The sequence below is a fragment of the Mustela lutreola genome, chromosome 8 (assembly GCF_030435805.1).
Source record: "Mustela lutreola isolate mMusLut2 chromosome 8, mMusLut2.pri, whole genome shotgun sequence".
NCBI classification, from domain to species: Eukaryota; Metazoa; Chordata; class Mammalia; order Carnivora; family Mustelidae; genus Mustela; species Mustela lutreola.
This window is the reverse complement of record NC_081297.1, coordinates 77,572,517-77,597,744: the sequence shown is the minus strand read 5'-3', so window position 1 is coordinate 77,597,744 and position 25,228 is coordinate 77,572,517. Positions and strand designations below refer to the sequence as shown.

Here is a 25,228-nt window from a genome sequence, read left to right as displayed (position 1 = left end):
CAAACATTGGAGATATAAGACCACACAATAGTAACAACACAAAAATTAAAGTGTTGGGAAAGTATTTGAAATCAAGATGAACTGTACCTGATAATTGAATATTAGTGGAGCCAAATTGCCAAGCACGGGTCTTATAGTTCATGTGATATTTTTTTAAAACAATGTTATCACAGAGAATGTAGCAGGACTTATTATTTGAAGACAGTAGCATAAAGTTAGCATTTTTCCTTTTGGAGGCTAAATCACCCAGAAGTATAGAGTAGAAAAAGAAATAGTATGATATAAATCCTTAAATTACAAAATAAGTGGATGAGAGTGAGAGTACGGGAGGATGTTGAGAGTGCAGATTTTAGAAAGATCTCATTAGATTTAGGGTTTCAGATTGGCTTGGTGTCAGAGTTAGGGTTAAGTAGCAAAATATACTGCTTATAAGTTAAGGACATAGCTTAAATATCCTGTATAGAACCTAAATACCTCATTTAAAAAGCAGGAATGCAATTCACAGATTGGTTACAAGAGCTTCCCTGTATCTACATGGGTCCAAGAAGCAAAGAAAGTATCATCACCTGGGGAAAAGTCAAACAAACTCCCACACAAAACACTGGGTCATAGTAAGATTCCTGTTGGCTTGGAAAACAGTGTAGATAGCCAGAGTAAAAGGAATCTGCCTGGCTGCGGGAAGCCAGGAAGAGCAATACTGGCCTGAGAAAATATTCCTGTAACAACACAGTTGTTTTGGGTACCAGCCCTTGGAATGGCAGCTATCTGGACAAGCTGTACCTGGGACACTCTAAGCCAAAGCCCCAAAGAGGACTGAAGTCATCTTGGTTATTGACAGAAATAGAAACAAACATTGTCTAGAGGAGAGCTCTCCAAATTTGGTCCAGAGGACCTTGACAGATTATGATTAAGCAGTGAACTCAGAAACAAGATTGCCAAACACACAAGAAGACAATAACCATGAGTGAGAGTCAGCAGAAACAAACAGCAGATTTAGATTCCCTAAAAATTCCAAGGATTGGAATTATAGTTACATATGTATAACATAAAACAGCTGTGTGTGAACTGTTTAAAAAAAGCATGCAATTTTAAAGTTATCATTCAATTAGAAACATCCAGGAATTTTCAGAAACATGTTGGGAACAATCCAAAAGAAACCAGAAATTAAAAAATGCAATTGTTGGCAACAAGAACAAATAAACAACTGTGAAAGGATTAAATCAATTAGATGACCCAAATGAGAATTTGTAAACTCCAAAGAACTGATCCAGAATGTAGTATGAGACACATGAAAATGGAAAATGTGAAAAAAGAAAAAGGCTAAAAGATATGGAAGATGGAATGACAAGATCTAACGTTTAGAGTTCCACATAGAAAGAATAATAAGAAAGGAGGAGAGGAAATATATAGAGAAATAATGGCTGTGAATTTTCCAGAATTGATGAAAAGGCATAATTATTTTTACAAAATAGTCCCACATGGTCAACACCAATATATGTCCTCATAAAATTACTGGATTTCAAAAATAAGCATTCTTTGAAAGTTAAAGAAAACAAATCACTTATAATGAGAAAAACAGGCTGACCAGATTTCTCTATAATATTCATTCCTAGAAGATATTAGAGATAGAATAACAAAGTCAAAGAAAGAGGTGTGACCCAGGAATTGTATTTCCAGTCAAACTTTTGTGTAAGTAAAAAGGCAGAGAATCCTAAAAATACAAGATCATAGGGATGATGTTTCCATTAACTCACTTGAAGATTCTGCCAGTGGACAAATTTTATGGAATAGGTGACTAGAAAACATAAGATAGATAGCATTAAGGACTGCTGACAAATAGGATTAAAATGAAAACAAATATGGGCATTAATTTTTACTAAACTGAAAGCTAAACATTAAGAAAGATAACATAATTAATTTAAATTGGGAAGTTGTGAAGAGAAAGGGGAGGTGGAAGGATGGAGCAAGTTACTAATTTATTGCTTAGACTATGGCATTTATAATCCTACCTAAAGAAAGAAAAGATTAGACATTAGACAAAAATACAAATAGTCATAGCCATCAGAAGAATTATACATACATATAACCAAGTAAAATCCCAAATAGGAAATAATTTTTTAACTTTAAAAGCAAGAATCATACCACAATCTAACATGACATAACCATGACTAAACATATCTTTCATATAAATAATGATAAATACACGTAACAATTATAAATGAGTTAAAGTCATGCAGTAAAAGGGGGGAAAGTCAGATTGGATACCAAAAAAATAATTCTATGCTGTAAGGAAAGAGAAACTTAAAAATAAGAGGAGAAAAAGCATTAAATAAGATAAGGGACATCATATGGAGAAGGTGCAATTCACAGACATAGCAGGGATATCTATGTACAAATAACAGCATCAGTATAAGCATAGTCCTTAAAAAAGTTAAGTTCTATACAGAGAAGTAGACAGAAGCGCATTAGGGGCAGGATACTTAAGTTCATCCCTCCAGTTCATGACAGATAAAGCATACAAAGAAACAAATGAGGATATAATGGACTTAAATAACATAATACAGTAGAGTTAATTGTTGTATGTCAAATTCTGTGATTCTGAAATTAGAGAATATACCTCCTATTTATGTTCCTAATTAAGAAGGAAATCTCAATAAATTCCAAAAAGAAAAGAAAAGAAAAAAACAGTACAGATAACTTCCTCTAGTAACAGTATAATCAACAAAGGGCCCACTTGGAAATAAAATATCTTGGGTTAAAAACTTTTGGGCCCAAGAGAAAAATGGAATTGCACCTTTTTAGATAAAACAATAATAAAAACATTACATATTGGAACATATGTCATGTTGCTAAAGCAGTGTTTAGAGGAAACATATTTTAAATGCTTTGGTAATATGTCACAATTTGCTTAAAATAGGGATTGTACTAGAGGATTCAAAAAACCTACTACATTTGTAAATAACCTATAATAAGCAAAAGTCACTAGGAACAAAACTTAAATCCAAAAATCAATGAAGTTCTAGAAATCAAAGTATCTTTCAAACTATTCTGGTGTCAAAACAAAAATGTGGAGTCTGGACATTAGAAAGGCAAGAGTTTATTAAGGGGGACTACTGCAATAGAGAGATACTTAAAACCTAAGCCAAAAACATTCCTGAGAAGAAGTGGGCAACCAAAACTTTTATGTTCAGAGACCATGGGACAGGTATGCTGTGGAAAGAGGAAAGCACATACTAAAATTGACCTTAAAGAACTTTGTTAAATATTGTAAAAGCAGGAAGATCAAAGCAGGAAATTTTAGTTGGTGTTAGACACATGGGTGGAGTTTGGATCTAAGATGGAGCAAACCAGGTTCAGCACAGAAAGTTCACATAAAGTTTAGGGTTAGCCATCCCTTAGTAAACTAAAGTTATGTCAAGCATTAAGTTTGACCAGTTTTGTCATTGGCTCTCAGTGCCTGCTTAAATGATTTTGTTTTTTAAGCAGATGTAAATTTTGTCAGGTCATGCTGACAAAAACATATCCTAGAATATAGCTCTATAAATATTCCCAACCAGCTCTTAGTCACAGGTAAATAAATTACAAAGCAGTTAGAAAATTTCACCATATTAACTAAGAAGAAAGAATGAAAACAAATGAAGTAAGCATCCAAATGAAATTAAACAAAGATCAGCAACATAATTCTAAGAAAACAGAGAGAAGAGATTAAAAAGATAAAAGAAGAAATTACTTAATTTTAAAATAAAAAATAGTAAAATTAAATAACACAAGAGCTGGTTGCTTAAAAAAAAAAGATAAACTTTTAAGTGAATTAATTAAGAAAAAAAGCACAAATCTACTTGATGCAATAATTTAGAAATTCTAGATAAAATAGATTTGTTTTTAAGAAGCTGTAATATACCAAAACTGATCTCAAAAAAAACTAAAAGTTTAAACAAGTCAATTACTGTAAAAGAAAGTATAAAGAGCTATCCCACACAATCAAATAACTTTTTATAAGTTGTTATGCTGAAACTTTAAGGAGCAGATAATTCCAAAATTTAAGTTATTCCAGCACATACAGAAAGAAACCTCCCAAATTCTTTATATGAAGCATGAATAATTTTGATACTAAATCTGACAAAGATGATAGGGAAAAGAAATGTCCATTAGTTTCACTTATATATATTGATTAAATAAATACTAAATAAAATATTAAGCAAAGGAAACCTGCAGTATCTTAAAAGAATAACATGACAAAATGGGATTTATTTCAGGAATACAAAGGTGATTAAATATCAGGATATATATTTTATGAATAGATATAAAGAAGTTCAATTCTACAGACTCTGAAATAGAATTTGATAAAAATTTAAAATCTCCTTTGAAAAATAAAATCTACTTTTGCGTCAAAGATGTTTATTAAAGAATAAGAATAGAATACATTATCTTACCATAAATCTATTTTAACCTCCAAGCCAGCTTATGATCAATAGGAAAATATTAGAAGTACTCCCATTAACAAATGGTTAAAAATATGATGATTACTATTTCTACCAACATTTTCCTAGCTAATGCAATTATCTTTATAATTTGGGGGAAAATTCAAAGTTAAAAAATATGGAGATAAATATGTTTGTTTCCATCACTTCTACTCAGCATCATACTAGAGGTTCCAGCCAAGGCAATTAGGCAAGAAAATGAAATAAAACGAATCTAGATTTTAAAAGAAGAAGTAAAATTTATTTCTATTTGCAGATGACATTTTTTAATATATAGAAAATCCTGAAGAATCCACAAATCCATTAGGGCTAATAAATGAGTTTAGCAGTGTTGCAGAGATATAGATCAATATACAAAAATGATTGTATTTCTATACATTGGTAATAACATTCCAAAACTGAAGAAGATAACTCCATTTATAATAGTATTAAAAAGAATAAAATACTTAAAAATAAATGTAATGAAAGAAGTGGATGACTCATAGAAAAACAAAATACCATTGAAAGAAATGACAGAAGACTGGAATTGAAATGATACCCATGTTTATAGAAAGGAATATCTAATATTGTTAAGATAATAGTACTCCCCCAGATTAATCTGCCAGTTCAATACAATCCCTGTCAAGATTCCAATTGCCTTTTTGCAGGAATGAAAAACCTAGTCCTCAAGTTCACAGAGAATGTCAAGAGGCCCTGAAGAGCTAAAACAATGTTGAAAATAAAGCACAATATTCCAGTTGCAAAATAAGTAAAATACAGGGCTATAATATATAGCATAGGGAATATAGCCAATAATACTGTTACAATTTTGTATGGTGATGATGGACTTATTGCAGTGACTATTTCATAGTGTATATAAATTATCAAACCATTATGTTATACACCTGAAAGTAATACAATATTTACAATATTGTATGTCAATTTTTTAAAGACTATTTCAGATGTATAATAAAAAATTTAAAATCAGAATACACAATTCCTCATTTCAGTTACTTCAGAGCTAGAATATTCAATACTTTGTGGTACTGGCATTAAAGATAGACATAGAGATGAATGGAATGAACTGAGAGTCCAGAAAAAAACCCATATACTTATGGTAAAATGATTTTCAATAAGGCTGTCAAGACAATTCCTGAGGAATTCTGAGGAAGTAATGAACTAATGAGCAGTTCTAGGGCACCTGGAATTTATAAACAAATTTAAAACACAAGTATCACCTGCTATATACAAAAATTAACTGAAAATGGATCAACACCTAGATACAGGAGCTTAATCTTATAAGAAAACATAAATTAAAAGTCTCTATGGTCTTGCATTAGGCAGTGGTTTCTTAGATATGGCACCAAAAGCATAAGTAAGAAAAGAAAAAAATAATGGATTCCTTGGGCTTCATTAAGTTTAAAACTTTTGTGCTTCAAAGACATTATCCAGAAAGTGAAGAGACAAGCAAATGATAAAATATTTGCAAGTCATATTTTTAAAAATTCTTCTTGGGAGGAGTTATCATAAAGTAATAGCAATGGCTCCTTGAGGAAATTCATTTTATATTCGTATCACAAAGGGTTAATTTTCCTAAAATAACTACTTAACCTAAAATAAGTACTTAATCATTCACTGAAAAAGTAATACAAATGACTCAAACATATTTTTTAAAAATTAACTTCACTCACAATAGGATGAAAGTTAATGTCCTGCTAAGAGTTCAGTTTTGAGCTGTTTGATTAGCAGAGAAAATATGTTGGATAATGATGTATTGTGTAGCTGAGACTATGGGGGACCAGGAACTCTAATTTCCATGAGAGATGAATTGCCTCCATGAAGAGAGACTTTAGCAATTAACTTTAAAAGTTATACATTCACATACCTTTTGACACAAGTCTGTTTCTAGGAATTTGTCCTACAGATGTATTCAAGTATTATGAACTAACACTTGTACAAAGTTATTAAGACCTTCTTTGTAATTTAAAAAGAGAAGTATCTTTGTGTCCATTCAAGAATTCTCTGCAGCTGTAAAAGAAAATGAGACTGCTCTTTGTGTACTGATATGGAAGGTGCAGAAGAGTGTATAGCCGAAATTACTCGAATGAAAAGATCAGAAGTGTGTGTATGTGTGGGTTTTCTTATAATACTGTAAAATATCTCTGGAAGGATACATAACAGACAAATCAGTATTGGCTAGGAGATGTGGTTAGAAGAACTTTTACTGTTTATCCTTTGATCTTTTTCAATTTTTTTTTCATTTTTTTAATTTTTCAAGTAACTGCCTCACCCAACATTGGGCTCAAACTCCCAACCCCAAGATCAAGACTTATATGCTCTACCAATTGAGCCAGCTAGGCACCCCAGCCATTTTCAACTTTGAATCATGAAGATAATATCTATTTTGAAAATAATAAACTAAAAATACAAGAGGATTTCTGTAAAAGAAGTAATTAATCTTAACTTAACCTTTATGAACTGTGTGGGAACAAAATAACTTCTATACTTTTTCCCCTGAAATGGCCAAACTTTTTTGACCACTCTTTGAGCAGTATTGCTTTAGAACTTCAAACATTAAAATCCCAGAGTCTATTACAGTTGGACTCAAAATCTTTATCTCTATCACCTTAGGGCTAAATATTATATTCTCTACCAGAAATTAAATGGGATCTTATTTAGAGAAACTTAGTTCTTAGTTAAATTCAATAAATATTTGTGGCATAATTTGTAGCTACATAAATATGTAGCATAATTTGTTATGAAGAGAAGAATGTACCATGGTTACCATTCTCATGAAGCCCACAACCATGCTAAAATACCAAACTATAATTAACCATACAAAATACATTTCAAAGGCCCCAGCAACACCATGGCAACCAGTTCAAATAGGCTTATTATAACACCTCTGTACCTAAGTTTACATCTGAAGAGATTTACATAAAATTGTTATTAGCAATTACCCCTCGTGGGTGGGATTGATTGGAAGGAGATGGAGGACTTGCACTTCTTTAAATATTTAAAAAATGAAGATGCTGGAATCATGAGTGATTTTATTTAGTTTTAGGGTTTTTGTTTTTCAAATAAAACACAAGAACAAATCAAGAGTTTTAAACAACTCTTGATTTTTTCACGTAACCAAAACAAATTCTCCTATTTCTCTCTTTCCCAACTCCCTCACTTAACAGTTAGTATGAAAACCTGGCACCTTGTGATTTCTTTGAACCTTGTTAAATTAAGAAGAATGTACAGTATACCAAGGATAAGATCATCACCCAAAATGTGAAACATGAAAAAATGTTCATCATCACTAGCCATCAGGGAGATTCAAATTAAAACCACATTGAGATATCACCTTATACCAATTAGAATGGCCAAAATTAGCAAGACAGGAAACAACATGTATTGGAGGGGATGTGGAGAAAGGGGAACCCTCTTCCACTGTTGATGGGAATGCAAGTTGGTGCAGCCTCTTTGGAGAACAGTGTGGAGATTCCTCAAGAAATTAAAAATAGAACTTCCCTATGACCCTGCAATTGCACTCCTGGGTATTTACCCCAAAGATACAGATGTAGTGAAAAGAAGGGTCATTTGTACCCCAATGTTTATAGCAGCAATGGCCATGGTCGCCAAACTGTGGAAAGAACCAAGATGCCCTTCAATGGACAAATGGATAAGGAAGATGGGGTCCATATACACTATGGAGTATTATGCCTCCATCAGAAAGGACGAATACCCAACTTTTGCAGCAACATGGACGGGACTGGAAGAGATTATGCTGAGTGAAATAAGCCAAGCAGAGAGAGTCAATTATCATATGGTTTCACTTATTTGTGGAGCATAACAAATAGCATGGAGGACATGGGGAGATAGAGAGGAGAAGGGAGTTGGGGGAAATTGGAAGGGGAGGTGAACCATGAGAAACTATGGACTCTGAAAAACAATCAGAGGGTTTTGAAGGGGCGGGGGGGTGGGAGGTCGGGGTACCAGGTGGTGTGTATTATAGAGGGCAGGGATTGCATGGAGCACTGGGTGTGGTACAAAAACAATGAATACTGTTATGCTGAAAATAAATTTAAAAAATGTGAAACCTAGAAACTGAATTTATTGCTTACTTAGGTAAGGGAAAGCTATGCTGATCAGACATAGTCTCACTGAACAGAGCAAATAGAGGTTTTATAGGAGTATTATTTGGGGACATACTGGTTACTGAGGCAGGAGTAGTTGAAAATCAGCCTTAGAAACATGAGCTATAAAAGCATGTTTCCTGTTCCTGAGGTGTGTTTACTGGAGTAAGTTGTCACTGATCAATTCAATAGGCTTAAAACCAGCTTTGGTCTTTGTCACCATAAGCTAGAAAAACATCAGTCATTTCCTAGGTTCCTGGGGATTTTTTTTTTTTTTTTAATTCTTAAAAAATAAGTTACGTCTCTTTTTGCTTTGAAAATTACAGGTGTCTTGCACTGAAAGGAAAAAATTTCCTTAGATTAATCATAATTTATTATTAAAAGGTCTTAATAGAGGGGCACCTGGGTGGCTCAGTAGGTTAAGCCTCTGCCTTTGGCTCAGGTCATGATCCCGGGGTCCTGGGATCAAGCCCCGCATCGGGCTCTCTGCTCACCAGGGTGTCTGCTTCCTCCTCTCTCTCTGCCTGCTTCTCTGCCTAGCTGTGATCTCTCTCTATCGAAAAAATAAATAAAATCTTTAAAAAAAAAGGTCTTAATAGAGCTTACCAATTTTATATTGCCACTGTAAAAGATTACTGCATAGTGGTATAAACATGGATTTATTGTTTTATAGTTCAGTAGTTTAGAAGACTGACACAGGCCTCACTAAGCTAAAATTAAGGTGTTAGAAGGGCTGCATTCCTTCTGGAGGCTCTGGAGAAGAATCTGTTTCTTCTTCCATCTTCTGGGGGTTGCCCACATTCCTTGCCTCACAGCCTCCTTCCTCCTCTTTCCTCCTCCTTCGTAGCCTGCAACACAGCATTCCTCTGACCTGGCTTCTGTTGCCTCATCTTTCTCTGATCCTTCTCTCTTCCTCCCTCTTTCCCTTATAAGGACGTTTATGATCACATTGGATCTAGCTGGATAATCCAGGACACTCCACAGGTCTGGCAATAGGAGGTCCAAGACTTGTCTGGTGCCTCCATGACACCATTAACCAACCCCTCCTGTCTTGCCATGTACCTGCTTTGCAATGACTGTAAGCCTCAGGCATCATGCATGTGGTCTGGGCAAGAAGAATGAAGTAGAAGAGGCAGTACCAGAAAAATGCAGTTTATTTCATTTGCCAGAACAGAGACTTGGGAGCCAGCTCCACCTGCAAGGCAATCTGAGAAGGTACCTGAGCTCTGCTGCATCTCTAGAAAGGGAAGGAGAATGGAAATCAGTGTCAGAATGAGGGATAGCTGCACTAACCTCCAGCATGACTGCAACAGCTAAGTGAACTTAGAAAAGAAGTTCATCCAGTCACTGAAGAGCAGGTACTGCTAGCAGGTGCTAGAATGTCATTGGACTACTTGCTACATGGGTTGTAGGATACCTGGTGACAGGTTAGGTGTGGCTTCTACTCTCCTCCACTCGGCAGGGCTCAGGCACAAGAGATGAGGTTGAATCCAGGGCAGACAGCTTCCCATTGGGGCAGCCCCCCTTTCTATTCCCTATGCGTGTATAATCCCATGCTCGTACAGTCTCTTCAGGAGTAGATGCCAAGTCACATGCCTCCCGGTGCAGCTGCAGCTCATTAGTCAGAGATTTCACAATGCATGCTTCTGTAAACCAGGTGCAACGTGAGCTCCTAACATTCCACATTTATCTTGCTTTGCTACATTCTGGAGAGCGGAATGGCAAGAAGGCAAATCTGAGGTCATATCCCCAGGCGTCCCTGGGTCTGATGTATGAGTTCATGCCAGCCGAAAACTCTTTTCTTGCAGGAACCGGGTACCTCAAAAATAGTGTCCCTTTCTCCCTCTTGGATTCGGTATCCGTTGAAGGAGATACAGAATCAGACAAATGAAGGTCAAACTGTCACCTTAATAAAGCTGACTGACGACATGGTGAAGTGGGTGCTGTCATACTTTTCCCAGACTTAATCCAGTAGTTACTGGTACAGTTGAACAACACAGGGCTTCCCAGTAGAATACAGGCCCATGAGAGGAAAGCTGACACACTCTCTGCAAAACACAGGTCTAGAAAGTGTGGGGGAAGGACTGAGCTATTTATTCTCCCCAACTCACACGTGGTTCTTCTCCGAGGCTCTCCTATCCCCCTGGGGGGTAGTAAATGAAGGGTGGAGAGAGACTTGGTGATTCTCAGCTTTCCAGGAAATTTGAGGTTACCCAGAGAACAAATGAGCAGCCAGGTTAGAGAATCATTCTGGCCTCACTTAAATTACTGCATATGGAAACACAAGGAGTGGAGGTGACTGTTCTTCCCTATAGCTAGGAAAGTTCATTTTGTGTTTGTGTGTGTGTTTTTCTTTTTAATTAAACTTTATTTGGGGATAATGATAGATACACACACAATTGTAAAAAATAATATAAAGATCTCTCTAGTGGTAACATTTTGCAAAACTATAGTACAGTATCACAACCAGCATATTGACACTGATACAGTCCAAGTACATATTATTTCCAGCAACGCAAGGATCCTTCAGGTTGCCCTTTTATACCTACACTCTTTTCTTGCCCTCCACATTCCAGAAAGGTTCATTTTGATGTGCTCTGCTCTTTTTGTAAATGACCGATTTCCTCTGATATATTTTCCTTCCTTTTAATACAAAGCAAATAAAGATACCTGCTTTCAGGGTGCCTAGGTTGCTCAGTGGGTTAAAGCCTCTGCCTTTGGCTCTCGTCATGATCTCAGGGTCCTGGGATCGAGCCCTGGCATCAGGCTCTCTGCTCGGCAGGGAACCTGCTTGCCCCCATCTCACTGCCTGCCTCTCTGCCTACTTGTGATTTCTATCAAATAAATAAATAAAATCTTTAAAAAAAAAAAAAAAGATACCTGCTTTCAATTTCTTTTTATCAGTAGGACTATCTTTAGGCAACAAAAAACTTACTGCCTCTAGGCTTGTGTTAATGCTCTTTTTTTTTTTTTGCTTTTTTTTTTTTAATTTATTTTTTATTTATTTTCAGCATAACAGTATTCATTATTTTTGCACCACACCCCGTGCTCCATGCAATCCGTGCCCTCTCTAATACCTACCACCTGGTTCCCCCAACCTCCCACCCCCTGGCCACTTCAAACCCCTCAGATTGTTAATGCTCTTTTTGTTTGAGAGAATTACCGGGAGTCATAAAACGGTTCTTTGGAGAAAGGTGTAGGTAGAAAAACGAGTTTTCATAAAATGCTCTTCAGACATTCTTCACTTAGTTTGTAAATACCATGATCAATATAGTTTTCATTTTTCCTGTGCTCAACACAAAGCTGTAAAATCTTTAGAGCAGATTTTATTTTTTAGATGGCTATGGCAATGAACTGTCTCCCTCCTGCTTAGGTTTTCAAGAACCAAATAATTAGTATGCTTCTGACTGTCTCAGAAATGAAAACACAGCTAGAACTGTATTTGTTCTTTCGTGACCCTTCATGACATACTTCAGCTTCTCAGGACATATCTCTCACCTGGTTTACATCGTAAAATTTCTGGCATCATCTGAGAAGACTCCCAGAAATGCCCTTACCTCACCTGTTTTAGCACCCTGTCCCTCCAGTTCTCCTGCTTTTGAAGGCTCCTTCTGGCCTCACTGTTATCCCTAGCTTGGAGGCCTCATCATCTGTCATTATTTGCAGCCATCTCAACTCTCTCATGTTCTTACTCTCCTATTCCACCTGTTCTGTAACCCCCAACTAACAGTCGGCCTTCTCCATTCCTATAAGGAGGCAACTTGGCAAAGAACGTACCATATGGGGTTTTACATGGGACAAATTCCACCATGGGACAATAAATCCATGACCTCTAAACTCAGGTGAACCTCCAGTAGAGCTTAGGCAATCATTTTATTTGTTCTGGGCCATCTGCTTCTCTAAAATTCCCTCAACAAATTTTTCAAACACTTACAATTTTCTTCAGGCTGCCCATCTAACCTCCCCCTCAAGCTCAACAGCTTGTCTTAAATATAACAAGAGAATGTCAAGAAGACAGAGGTGCCAGGTTTATGGAATCTTGGAAGGTTTTATTGAATTTGTGATTCATGCCAGTGTTGTGCTATTTCAAACCCAGCACATGAGAATAAACTTTTGAAAAAAACATATATAATCAAAACCATCCCAAATTTACACTGATTATAACAGTGCTAAGAGTCTCCTTATGATTATCTATATTCTGTAAGTGTTTGTAATACTCGGTGTCATTCAGTGTTTCCTTTTGCATATATGCACCAGTGTAATGTACAGAGTTAGACTGGGCAGATTGATGGAGTGAGGTTGTATTCTGCTGTATTTGCAGACGGAGTGAGGTTGTATTCTGCTCTGCTGTCAAAATTCTTCCTCCTAAGTTGACAACTGTGGACTTGAAGTCCTCTAGTAGCTTTATTTCTTACTGTGGGCTTCTGGTATGTTGTGAAGTTAGTACTACTCAGTCTTTGAACAACTGTCAGATCAGAATGCTTCTGGTTTGTCCTGGTGCTAGAGATGCTCTTTGAAATTTTTTGTGCCTTCTTCCCAGTAATCATCAGAACATCAAGATTACATGTGGCTACAATTAATTAACGTGATAAAGGATGCATATAACGTCTTTTTTTGTTGAAGTGTAATTAATATACAAAGTTGTATTAGTTTCAGGTGTACAATATAATAACTCAATCCTATACATTTCTCAGCACTCATCAAGGTAAGTGTACTCATAATCCCTTTTGTCTATTTCACCTGTGAATTATGTCTTAGTTATAAGTCTATAAAGCATTCTCAAAATGACAAAAATACAACTATATTGGTATAAAACAACACCAGCCATAAATTTATGGAATCCCAGTAAATTAAAAAGTAGCACTATGAGATGAAGGGAACTTGACTAAGTGGCACAGATAGTTTCAGAGTATCTAGAACGAAGCCTTGGAACTTTTTCATTGATTTCTAGATGAAGAGGCTCTTTTTCTATACTTTTTCCTTTTGCTCTCTCTCCTATCACTTTGCCCTTCCTTTTCCTTTTCTTCCTTTTCCTTCCTCTCTTCCTTTCTTCTTCTCTACCTTTTCTCCATAAGTAATCTAGGACTAGCATTAAATTTGTTAGGCATGGCATTTTCTCAGTACATATGTCAAATTTTCTTTCTATTTAACATTTCATTTTATTTTTCAATTCCCCCCATACTACTGAAGCTTTTCAATGTTTAGATATTTCCCCTTGGTGAAAGAAGAGTTTTTCTTGTGATCCCTGATCAGTTTTATTTATTTAATATTTTTCCAATCAGTTTTATACCTTAGAAGAGCAGTAGCTCTGCTGTCTGGTTTCTGACAGTCTCTTTGAATAGCTGGGCTTGAAGTACAGAGATGGTCTCATTAGCCTTAGAACGAGGCTCTGGAGACTCCAAGAGGTGAAGAAGTTCTGGGAGCTTAGTCTCAATGCCAGTCATTTCCCTGGCAAAAACAAGATTTGTGGCTCGAATAAAAGGAAACACCTACTCACCTGACACCTAGCTTTGCTCCTGAGGCAGGGCACATAACCAACAGGGAAATGTGAGATGTTCCTGACCTTGTAGGTATAAGAACAGCAGGCTGCTGCCTGGGGTGCTTGACAACGCACCACATCACGACATTGTTGAGCCTGAAATGCTTTTGCTCACAGCACATTTACGGGTAAAAGTGTGAGGGCAGCAGGAGTAGCTGCAGTAGAAACAAGAGTGATTACGCTAACAACACACTGTGGAACGTGACTCAGAACGTGGTCTCATGACAGGACTTTAAGGGGGATTTAGGTCTGAAACCCTGAGCATTCCAGGGAGAGGTTGGTCTTAGCTGAACAATTTGTCCAGAGGGACAGAATGTGGCAAGATTCTGGGAGTCTTGGCACAGCTATCATGAAGTATCTGAAGGAGGTATTGACAGATAGGAGTTGATTATGAGGCTCAGCACAGCTCTGGCTTTTACCAATCTCTGCATAAACTAATAATGAGGGTGAGCCATCTGCTGTTCTTCATGTTAAACCAAAATGATGACTAATGGCTTGGTGGACATATTGGTGGCTTCTTCTAGGAAGAGAGGAAGCCCTCTGGTGGGATCATCTCCATCATGCCTTTGCACTAGAGGTTGTACCAAATGGATAAAACTCTTTTAGAGATAAGGTTTCCTTTAGAATCGATTTTTTTTAAATTTCCCTTCCCAGCTAAAGTTCTCAGAAGTAATTGATCTCTTTGAACTGAACAAACTCTTCTCTATTGAGAAACCCAAGGGGCTTTCACAATGTTAAGCCAGGAGTCGGTTATAATGGCGTGCCGTTGAAGAAAGAGAACGAATCTGGTGATTTAGATTTGGCGGTTAGCAGCATAGAGATGGTAGCTAAAGCCTCTGGAATAAAAAAAATACAGGGAGAGAGTTTAGAATAATAAGAAAAAAGAGGTAAGTATTGAATTGTGGAGGATGCCAATACTTACGGGGAGGTAAAGGAGGAAGATCGGCAATGGAAGCTGAGAAATAGTCATGAAAGGGTTAGGACAAAAGCCAGGGAGGAATGGTGTCCCAGCAGCCCAGGGAAAAGAGATTCATGGAAAACAAATGCTGCAGACATTAATTAAGGGGGAGAAATGTTTTGGAATTTTAAACTGAGAACTCCTTGCAATGTTCCAGTGACCTGGGGACCACGGCTCCCCTGGAAAGTTTGAGGAGCAGGTCAAATCACTGTGGGCTGAAGAAATGGGAGGTAGGGAAGTGGAAGCGTGTGTTGACTTCTCTTTCGGGAATTCAACCATGGAGACACAGTGGGTAACTAGAGCTGAACTAGGAGGAACATTTTGGAACGGTTTTGTTTTTTCTTTTTCCCCCAAGAAGGTATAGAAGTGGAGCTTCAGAGTATAGTTTCAGAGTGTCTAAAACCAAGATAGGGGAAGACCTAGTAAGAAGAAAGTAGTTGAAGTTGAAAGATCAAAAGAGCAATGGGAGATGGAGAAGGTAATAAAGAATACAAGGGAAGGGTGGTAGCCAGATTCCAAGATGTTCCCCTATGAGCCCTGCTTCCCAGTATTCACACACTGGTGTCATTTCCTCCCAGGTTGTACCAGGGTTGGTCTTCATGACTGACTGAACACAACAAAAGTGATGTTGTATCACTTCTGAGATGAGGTCATAAAAGACACTGTAGCTTTCATCTTGGTGTGTGTGTTCTCTCTCTCTCTCTCTCATCATTAGCTCTGGGGGAGGCCGGCTCTCACTTCATAAGCAGTATTATGGAGAGACACATTTGGTGAGGGACTGAGGCTTCTTGCCAACAACCAAGTGCGGAGCTGGGAAGGGGATCCTCCAGCTCAGGTAAGCCTTCATAGGACTGCAGCCCTGGCTGACATCTTGGCTGTAACTTCATGAGAAATTCTGAGGCAGAAACAATCAGCTAAGCTGCTCCCAGATTCCTCACCATTTGAAATGGTGTGAGATAATAAATATTTATTGTTTTAAGATGCTAAGTCTCAAGTAATTTGCTATGCAGTGTCAGGGAAGAAAAAGTGTTCCTTAACACTGTGAAGGTCTCTGGCTGGGTCTGAAAATTAAACTAACAAAGACAGATTAGTAGGAGAAAAACAAGCAAATTGAATACGTTTTATGTGACACGGGAGCCTTCATAAGGAAATGAAGACCCAAAGGAACAGACCCAAGTACTTTTATGCTAGGTTTGAAGAGTACATTGTTGTGGAGGAATATAATAGAGAAATATATAATATATTATAGGAATAAAATATAATAGGAATAAAATAGGCCTGTTTAAGTCAATTCTTCTTGGTGTCCTTTTATCCTGGAGATAATGATGCTCTTTCCACCTATATAGGGAGGGACCTGAGGGTTTTGTGACCTGATTCAAGGCAGAAGTGTAGAAGAAAGGTCAGAGTGATCTTTCTGCTTCTGTTTGTTTTCTCAAATTCCTTCAGTTAAAATTTTCAATATTCATATTTTGGGATAGCATGTTCTGAACCCTACCAGCATAAATAGATAAATAATACAGTAGGGAGTAGCTTTGGGCAGAAGGATGTTCTCCTCCTAAGAATTTATCAAGTCCAGTCGTTTTTACAAGTTCTTGTTCATTAAGCTTATTCTTTATTGCTTATGTTTGGTATCTTGAAATATTTCAAATTCTAACTTACAATTAAACTTTAATCATTTTTATTTCTGAAAAAAAAAGCCCAAAACAAAAAAAACCTGCATCAGAATCTCCTACTTTTTGTAACATCCCACTCAAAGTTGTCTATAATACCTCGTAGTTGATATCCATTTAATGACTCATTTGATAAATATTTATTATATGACATTGCTATAAACTTTAGAGAAGGCAGTGTTGCTTTTTAAGTAAGTAGTAGAGTGACAGGTGAGCTATTTGCTACTATATCCAAATTACCCACCCATACTGAACAAAGGAGTATGGGTATCAAGCATAAAAGCATGAACAAATGTCCAAAAAGTGTATACGAGAAGTCAGTGATCCAGGAAGAAAAAAATGACACCTACAAAGAACCCATGCACGCATGAAGAACAATCTGAGAATATATCAAAGTCATGTTCAAAGCAAAAATCGTGTTTGCATGATCAACAGTGGAGTATCAGGTAAGACAAATGATACTCTTGATCATAGAACAATGAGAAATTCTTCCAGCAAGTGGGTATAACTGCCAAATGCGATCATATAAAAGAAGTATGAAGGGAAAACTAATTTGGGGGATAAAACCAGGTGGAACTGAAGCTGATTCTTGAAGTTCTGCCTCAGGTCATCCAAGAGAGTTGTTGTCCCCGTTCTGTCCATTTATGACAAGTATAAGATGCATGCATAAAAATTATTCTGTTGGTAGATGTGACTTATTGCCTAATAAACTAGTAAATTTGCAGTCATTTCCATTATCTCAGAACTTTAATATTCATTTAGGAAGGACTTCTCTGCAAACCATTGTTCAAAGTTTAAAATGCCAAATATGCCTCAAAGAAATGAAAGACAGTGGCTTTATTTCTTAACGAGTTTTTGTTTTGTTTTTGTTTTTTTTATCACTGTCTCTTCTCCTTTGTTGTACTTGGGTTTCACTAGGTTGGAGCAGGCTGGACGACAGTGAGAGCCTGGAGCTTGACAAGGTCATGACCCTGGCCAAAGGTGGCAAGAGTAATCAGGCCCTGCTGTCAGACCAGAGAAGGGTCTAATGAGGTGGACATGGGTTTCATGGTTTCCCATTAATACTTTGTGGGAAAAATCAAGTACTTGGAAGAAGAAGACCTTGATTTAAATCCTGATTTTACTATTTAGTAGCTGTGTGATACTGAGCAAGAGACACCTCTCTGAATCGCAATGTCTCCTCCACAAAGTAGAGCTAAAAAACAAAACAAAACAAAACAAAACAAAAACCCTGCCATTATTACAGTCAATTTTTTTTCTTAAAAGTCAAATAGGCTTTTTTTTTTTTTAAGATTTTATTTTTGTTTATTTGACAGAGAAAGATACAGTGAAAAAGGGGACACAAGTACAGGGAGTGGTAGAGGGAGAAGCAGGCTTCCCACTGAGCAGGGAGCCCAATGTGGGACTGGATCCAAGGACCCCAGGATCATGACCTGAGGCAGACACTTAATGACTAAGTCACCCAGGCGCCCCAAAAGTCAAATAGCTTTATATCAAATATATGTAAAGCTATTTTTAAAGCTATAAACATATTATTATTTTTATTGTTGATACTGTTAACTTTTCTTCTTACCTTAAATCTTTATGTTCTTGACAAGAGCTCAGATGGTCTTTAAGTCTTGAGTGCAACTTGAGAAAGGCTAATAGCTAATGCTGAAAAAAAGAAAACAAAACCACTATCTTTTAAACAATATTATTAACACATTTGAAATTAATTTTTCAGTCAAAAAATAATGCCTGCAAGTCTGCATTACTGGAAAATATTGAATACTTCTTTGAGATTACAAGGACTTTGTATTTAGCACTGTAGAACAAGCTCTATTTTCCCAACACCAAAAAGCTAACCTAGGGTTGCCTGGGTGGCTCAGTCAGTTAAGTGTCTGACTCTTGATCTCAGCTCAGGTCTTGATCTCAGGGTCCTGAGTTCAAGCCCTGCATTGAGCTACACAGTGGGTGTGGAGCCTTCTTAACCAAAGGGGGGGGAAAAAAAAGAAAGCTAACCTATTAGCATTTGCTACTGCAAATACTTGTCACAAAAACAAAACAATGGAAATTTAATTTATTGATTTTGTAAAAGGTGAATTCCTAGGATATCAAAAGAATTTTTTCTAATTATAAACATAGCACCTTCATTGTAGAAAATTTGGAAACTGCATGTAAATATAAAGAAAAAAATTATTAGAACTCATAATCACATTACTCAAAGGTAGTCACTGTTAACATTTTTGTATAGTTTTTCCAATTCTCTCCCTCTTTTTGGTTTTTTCCCTCATATTTTCAATATAAGCAGTACTATAGCATTAAATAATCTTTCAAAACATGATTTTTATTATAGTCTAAAATTGATTTTTTGTATGTAAAATTTAAGTTATTTTTTAGATCTAAAATCTAAAAAACCTTTTTTTAAAAAAATCTGAATCTGTTTCAAAGGTAAATCTTTTTTTTCCCAATTATTTTCCTAAGGACCTAGGTTCAAAACCTTGCATTACTCTGAACTCCTTTGCTTTTTTCCTTGTGGGAAGTCATCTGAAATGACTTGATTCTGAATCAAATCTGAATTCTATCAATGAATCCTAAAAATTCTTTCCTTTCTATCCGACTATCTTCAGCCTAGGCCAGGCTCTTGTTTCTCCTCTGCTCTTGACTATTGAAGTAGTTTTCTTACTGTTCTCCTTCTTTCTAGTCTTTTTTCTCTATGATTCATTTTACAAATCTCTTTAACACATCATTACACTGCTCAAAAAGATGACTATTTCTACACTCTAGCAGAAATTGCAAAGTGGAGCTCCAAGGCTGGATATAGTCAAAATATATTTGTGTTATTTCTTCACTGTGTTTTGAACATTGTTTTTTTTAATTAGTTGGAATCCTTTAGGTTGGTCATATGCTTCACTGATTTATGTTACTTGCCTGGCTTCTAGGTTCTCAAGGAAAGCTGAGCCAATTTTGCATTGTTTAACTCCAGGGGACACTGTGTACATAGCACCCCCTGCAGTTGTGCAGTGCACAACTCTACCCTGTGGAGTCACAGTTCTACCCCGTGCCTGGCTGAAACCTCTGGGTGTTTTACATTCTACACTCTAGTCTACACAATATGGCGAAGAAAACTGATGTCTTGTCCAACCCTGTCCACAACAATGACTAATCAAGCCCATTTTGTACCAAAGCCTAGAAAAGGCTGACATTTCTAAAAACATTCCACTCTGAGTCTTAAAAAATAGGAATATTCTAAAAAGCCTTGAATTCTAAGATAAGCCATAAAGTTGTGTTTTATTCCAAAGACAGAAACATTTTGTTTTTCTTTTTTATCAAAATGAACCCCAAATTTATCCAACCAGAATTACTGACTACCATAGAACAAACTGAGTTATCGCCTGACCTTGTGGGTTTTTATTCAAAGACTTCTATTTTCTTGATTAGGTGAGCCAGTTCTGCACTAACTTGTCTCCTTTGCAAATACAAGTTAAGACTCTACTCAGTTCTTGAATTTGTGTCTGAGATTTGCAGAATAAAGTTTCTTTAATCCGAATTCTAAACTCTTTACAGTGTGGATACTACCTCCCTGAAGTTTTCTCTTTTGCATAAAAATTCAAACAGACTAATTGACAAACCGACTAATTTCCCCCTTAGCATAAACTTAGTGCTTTTGTTGCTTTTTTTCCTTCCCCTGATCCTTCGTTCCCCTTTTCCTCTCTTCTAATCTATGTCACTTCTGTTCAAGGCCATTTTAATCCCACTGCCCTTGCAAAGCAGACTTGCCACCTTAGTTTCCATCTGTTTTTCTCAGAACTCTTTCTGCCCTTATTGTTTACCTTTTCATTTCTTTGACACTATGTGAATCCCTTTGTTTGTGCATTTTTACAAATTTGTTTTTATATTTTTTTATTATAAAAGTAAAACTTGTTCAATTTAAAATATGGAAAACATAAAGGAGTAAAATGAAATGAAACACTTGTCATAAAACAATAAATACAAAAGAAAAAAAAACCCAAGTTGAGTATTTGTATAATCTTGGGATAGGGAAGGACCATCTAGTCTGGTGCCATAAATATAAACTTTGAATTTAGAAACAATAATTTGCCTTATAAAAGTGTTACCTTTCTACATGATATTTGTTCCATGAAGTAAAACGTCGTTTCTTTTTAGTTAGGTGAGTTTTGATTTCAGAGGAGACTCCTCTCCTTGAACAGAGGAAAAAAATGGACAGCCTCTCCAGACCTTGATTCATAGCAGCACATATCTCGTAAAGCACTTGTTCTGTTGTCCAGATAGAGCAAAAGGTGTAGAAAGTTGACACTTAACAATAGAAACTGTTCTTATCACCTAAGCCTTTGGTTCTAGATAGAGTTCGAACAGTTCCAGCAAGAAAATAACAGAAAATTTGTGATTTCTGGAAACAAAATTACTAAACAGCAAATAGAAGTTAACCACTATTTTTTTAGTCTTAGAGCTAGAGAAGTTATTGAACTAGTCATTAATACTTTCGACATCTGAAGAAATCTACCTTATTTTCCAAAAGCCAAAAGAAGGAGTTATTTTTCCCCCAAGGAAAATATAGTAAAATCTCTAAGTAATGAGTAACAAATAAAACACCTTTAAACTACCATGCGTTGCTGGTCTGGGTTCCAGTCTTCTGAGTGGGTGAAGTCTGAGTACAGCTTGGGAAGTTCCCTGTCTCCATAATCTCTATGCATGCTCTCTATCCCTCACCTCAGATGACTTTTGGGGTTCTCATCTTTTTTTTTCTTTTCAGTGTTCTAGAATTCATTGTTTATGCACCACACCCAGTGCTCCATGGAATATGTGCCCTCCATAATAACCACCATCAGGCTTACCCAACCCCTCACCCCCTTCCCTCCAAAACTCTCAGTTTGTTTCTCAGAGTCCACAGTCTCTCGTGGTTTTTCTCTCCCTACAATTTCCAACAACTCACTTCTCCTCTCCATCTCCCCATGTCCTCCATGTTATTCCTTATGCTCCAGAAGTAAGCCAAACCATATGATAATTGACACTCTCTGCTTGACATATTTCACTTAGCATAATCTCTTCCAGTCCCTTCCATGTTGAACAAAAGTTGGGTATTCATCCTTTCAGATGGAGGCATAATAATTCGTAGTATATATGGACCATATTTTCTTTATCCATTTGTCCGTTGAAGGGCATCTTGATTATTTCCACAGTTTGGCAACTGTGGCAATTGCTGCTATGAACCTTGGGGTATAGAGGGCCCTTCTTTTCACTACATCTATATTTTGGGGGTAAATATCCAGTAGAGCAATTGCAGGGTCATAGGGAAGCTCTATTTTTAATTTCTTAAGGAATCTCCACACTTTTTCCAAAGTGGTTGCACAATTTGCATTCCCACCAACAGTGTAAGAGGGTTCCCCTTTCTCCACATCCTCTCCAACACATGTTGTTTACTTTCTGGTTAATTTTGGTCATTCTAACTGGTGTAAGGTGGTATCTCAATGTAGTTTTGATTTGAATCTCCCTGATGGCTAATGATGATGAACATTTTTGATGTGTCTGTTAGCCATTTGTATGTCTTCTTTGGAGAAGTGTCTTCTGCCCATTTTTTGACATGATTATCTGTTTTGTGTCTTGAGTTTGAGGAGTTCTTTAAAGATCTTGGATATCAGCCCTTTGTCTGTACTGTCATTTGCAAATATCGTCTCCCATTCTGTGGGTTGTCTCTTTGTTTTGTTGACTGTTTCCTTTGCTGTGTAGAAGATTTTGATCTTGATGAAGTCCCAGAAGTTTATTTTCGCTTTTGTTTCCTTTGCCTTTGGAGACATATCTTGAAAGAAGTTGCTGTGGCCAATGTTGAAGTGATTACTGCCTATGTTCACCTCTAGGATTCTGATGGATTCCTGCCTCACATTGAGGTCTTTTATCGATTTCAGGTTTATCTTTGTGTATGGTGTAAGAGAATGGTCAAGTTTCATTCTTCTACATGTAGCTGTCCAATTTTCCCAGCACCATTTATTGAAGAAACTGTCTTTTTTCCACTGTATATTTTTTCCTGCTTTGTCAAAGATTATTTGGCCATAAAATTGAGGGTCCTTATCTGGACTCTCTACTCTATTCCACTGGTCTATGTGTCTGTCAGCAGTACCATGCTGTTGGTGATCGCAACTTTTTAGTAAAGCTTGAAACCAGGCAATGTGATGCCCCCAATCTTGTTTTTCTTTTTCAACATTTCCTTAGCAATTCGGGGTCTCTTCTGGTTCCATACAAATTTTAGGATTGTTTGTTCCAGCTCTTTGAAAAATGCCACTGGTATTTTGATTGGGATGGCGTTGAAAGTACAGATTGCTCTAGGCAGTATAGACATTTTAACAATGTTTATTTTTCCCATCCATGAGCATGGAATGGTCTATCTTTTTGTGTCTTCTTCAATTTCTTTCATGAGCGTTCTGTAGTTCCTCAAGTACGGATCCATGACCAGGTGGGATTTATCCATGAGATGCAGGGCTGGTTCAACATTCACAAATCAACCAATGTGATAGAACAAATCAATAAGAGAAGAGAGAAGAACCACATGGTCCTCTCAATTGATGCAGAAAAAGCATTTGACAAGATACAGCATCTGTTCCTGATTAAAACAATTCAAAGTATAGGGATAGAAGAAACATTCCTCAACTTCATAAAATCTATGAAAAACCCACAGAGAATATCATGCTCAATGGGGAAAAGCTGACAGCCTTCTCTTTGATATCAGAAACACGACAAGGATGCCCACTGTCACCACTCTTGTTCAACATAGTATTAGAAGTCCTAGCAACAGCAATCAGCCAAGAAAAAGAAATAAAAGGTATTCAAATCAGCAATGAAGAAGTCAAACTCTCTCTCTTCACAGATGACATGATACTTTACATGGAAAACCCAAAAGATTCCACCCCTAAACTACTAGAACTCATACAGCAATTCAGTAGTGTGGCAGGATACAAAATCAATGCACAGAAATCAGTTGCTTTCTTATACACTAACAATGAAAAACAGGAAAGGAAATTAGGGAATCGATTCCATTTACTATAGCACCAAGAACCATAAGATAACTGGGAATAAATCTAACCAAAGAGGTAAAGGATCTGTACTCGAGGAACTATAGAACATTCATCTTTTATTGTAAACAATTGATTTTTCCCTCTCAAACATATGGAAAGTATGAATCAAATCTTCTTTAGTAAATTGTGTTTTATTTATTTATTTATTATTTAGTAAGTGTGTTTTGTTTATGTAAATGATTACATATTGATCTAAAATAAATATGTAATCTAAGTAGTAAATGGTGAACTTATTATGAAATACAAGAAAGCCTTGATACAGTCCCTTAGCTGTTCCTTGCATATTCAGTACATTGGGGTTTAGAGATGCCAACTTGGTTGGGTTGAGAAGGATGGCGAATGGTATGGTGTCACAGGGATTAGTGTTGGGCTAGTTCTTTTTTTTTTTTTTAAGATTGTATTTATTTATTTGACAGACAGAGATCACAAGTAGGCAGAGAGGCAGGCAGAGAGAGAGGGGGAAGCAGGCTCCCTGCTGAGCAGAGAGCCCAATGTGGGGCTTGATCCCAGGACCCGAGATCATCACCTGAGGCTTAACCCAGTGAGCCACCCAGGCACCCAGTGTTGGGCTAGTTCTTTGAGAAAAAGTCATTTTCCACATCAAAGGATATATGTGGGAATTTATTTAAAGTATCAAGGCACTAATGCCAAACCAAGCCTCTTTTTGTTATTAACCCCCTTCCAAATGAATTGTGAGCCCTAAGCCCAACTTTATAAAAAAATTCTGGAGATGGCAGTGCCTTAAATCTTTCTGGCAAGGGACGCCTGGGTGGCTCAGTTGGTTAAGCAGCTGCCTTCGGCTCAGGTCATGATCCCAGCGTCCTGGGATCGAGTCCCACATCGGGCTCCTTGCTCCGCAGGGAGCCTGCTTCTCCCTCTGACTCTGCCTTCCACTCTGTCTGCCTATGCTCATTCTCGCTCGCTGTCTCTCTGACAAATAAATAAATAAAATCTTTAAAAAAAAAAAAAATCTTTCTGGCAAATATGTGTTCACCCTCATTTACATCCTAGAAGGAAGCGGTAAAGTAAAAGGTAAGAAGGCAGAGGTAAGTAAAGAAAGAAAATAATAATAATAACATTTATTAAGCACTTAATATGTGTCTGACACTATTTTGCCTGCTTTATATTTAATAATATATTTTGTCTTCTCACAACTTAGGAGGTATGTGCCATATATCCCCTCATTTTGCAGATGAGGAAATTGAGCTTTGGATTTATGTGAGAGTCCTTGAAGTTCCAAGAGTTTTCTATATGCCCCCTGTATGTCTACTTTGCCTGAATTGTTCCTCCCATTCCTTCTTGCATAGGATTTTAATCCTGGTCTGTGTCTCCCATCCATTTTGATAAATTCAAATTGCCCAAATTATGGCTGCTAATGTGCAATAGCAATTTCTTCCTCTTCTGAAATGC

General features: G+C 36.8%; 1 protein-coding gene and 1 long non-coding RNA gene across 4 annotated transcripts in view; one reads left to right on the top strand and one right to left on the bottom strand.

Moving 5' to 3' along the window:
* AMN1 (antagonist of mitotic exit network 1 homolog) overlaps positions 1 to 21,469 on the bottom strand; it is a 104,920-nt gene extending 83,451 nt beyond the window's left edge. The window contains exons 1-3 of one of the 3 annotated variants that reach the window (XM_059185709.1): positions 21,345 to 21,469; positions 20,849 to 21,008; positions 18,325 to 18,404 (exon numbers count right to left, since the gene is read on the bottom strand). The gene's annotated coding sequence lies outside the window, so the exon portion shown is untranslated. The remainder of the gene's footprint in view (positions 1 to 18,324; positions 18,405 to 20,848; positions 21,009 to 21,344) is intronic. The other 2 variants (XM_059185707.1, XM_059185708.1) reach the window with 2 other exon arrangements.
* Positions 15,807 to 25,228, top strand: part of LOC131838898 (uncharacterized) — a 53,846-nt gene continuing 44,424 nt past the window's right edge. Inside the window, exon 1 of the long non-coding RNA XR_009356735.1 lies at positions 15,807 to 15,916. This is a non-coding gene — a long non-coding RNA (uncharacterized LOC131838898). The remainder of the gene's footprint in view (positions 15,917 to 25,228) is intronic.